Here is a 1,567-nt window from a genome sequence, read left to right as displayed (position 1 = left end):
TCCCGGTTAACTCGGGTTTGATGTCATAAGTTCACTGTTGATATATGATGCCAGTTGCACGTGGCTTTTTTGTTTTGTTGGTGGCGGGCCAAAAATCATGTATCATCTGTTGGTTGTGCGTGTCGGTATACCGCGTATTCTGTTAGCGCGTGTGTGGTGGTGTGTGGGTAGTCTCCTGCTATTACGTGGTGCCAATATATTGTATTTTCTCTGTTGACTGTTGACATCGTTGCATTGTGTGTTCTGTGCTAACTGCGATGTCGGTATGTGATGCGCCCTCGGTTGGTTACATGGTGCCGATATATGGGTTATCCCTGTCGGTTGCGTGGTGCTGGTATATCGCGTGTTTCTTACTGGCTGCGTGGTGTCAGTTCTCTTGCGTGCCACACGGGGGGGGGGGGGGGGGAGGACGGGGTTAAGTGGATCTCATATCGAGCGTCCTCGGCTCGTTACACGGCGCCGGCGTGCCGTGGCTAAGGACGTGTTGACGGTCCATCATGTGCCCTCTACCGGGTGGGTGGTGTCAACATGGCTTACTCTCGCTGGTGCGGGGTGCCGACATATCTCATGTCCTCGTGTGCCGGTGCATCAGGCGTTCTCTTGGGCGTGGGACCAGTATATGGCGGTGGCAGCTGCCGCTGGCAGCCGGCCCGTAAGCCGAACGGGAGGCCGGAATGCGGGACTGGCGGTATCAGGCGAGCGGGGCCGGGCCACGGAGCCAACATCAGCAGTGGAGGCGAGCGAGCCTGCGCACCGCCGACTCAGACCCATGAAATAGGCCGTGCGTGAGGGAGATGCAGAGGAGATGAAGTTGACTGGGAAAAGGGATGTGAGACACAAGTTGGAAGATAGGGAACGAGTATTGCAAGGGGGGCTTATACCAAGGAAGAGAGAGAGAGAGAGAGAGAGAGAGAGAGAGAGAGAGAGAGAGAGAGAGAGAGAGAGAGAGAGAGAGAGGAGAGAGAGAGAGAGAGAGAGAGAGAGAGAGAAGAGAGAGAGAGAGAGAGAGAGAGAGAGAGAGAGAGAGAGAGGAGAGAGAGAGAGAGAAGAGAGAGAGAGAGAGAGAGAGAGAGAGAGAGAGAGAGAGAGAGAGAGAGAGAGAGAGAAGAGAGAGGAGAGAGAGAGAGAGAGAGAGAGAGAGAGAGATAGAGAGAGAGAGAGAGAGAGAGAGAGAGAGAGCGAGAGAGAGGAGAGAGAGAGAGAGAGGAGAGAGGAGAGAGAGAGAGAGAGAGAGAGAGAGAGAGAGAGAGAGAGAGAGAGAGAGAGAGAGAGAGAGAGAGAGAGAGAGGAGAGAGAGAGAGAGAGAGAGAGAGAGAGAGAGATAGAGAGGATAGAGAGAGGAGAGAGAAGGAGAGAGAGAGAAGAGAGAGAGAGAGAGAGAGAAGAGAGGGAGAGAGAGGAGAGAGAGAAGAGAGAGAGAGAGAGAGAGAGAGAGAGAGGAGAGAGAGAGAGAGAGAGAGAGAGAGAGAGAGAGAGAGAGGAGAGAAGAGAGAGAGAGAGAGAGAGAGAGAAGAGAGAGAGAGAGAGAGAGAGAAGAGAGGAGAGAGAGAGGAGAGAGCGAGAAAGA

Source organism: Pollicipes pollicipes, unplaced genomic scaffold (assembly GCF_011947565.3).
Source record: "Pollicipes pollicipes isolate AB1234 unplaced genomic scaffold, Ppol_2.1 Scaffold_705;HRSCAF=810_pilon_pilon_pilon, whole genome shotgun sequence".
NCBI lineage: Eukaryota > Metazoa > Arthropoda > Thecostraca > Pollicipedomorpha > Pollicipedidae > Pollicipes > Pollicipes pollicipes.
Note: the sequence above shows the minus strand (reverse complement) of the source record.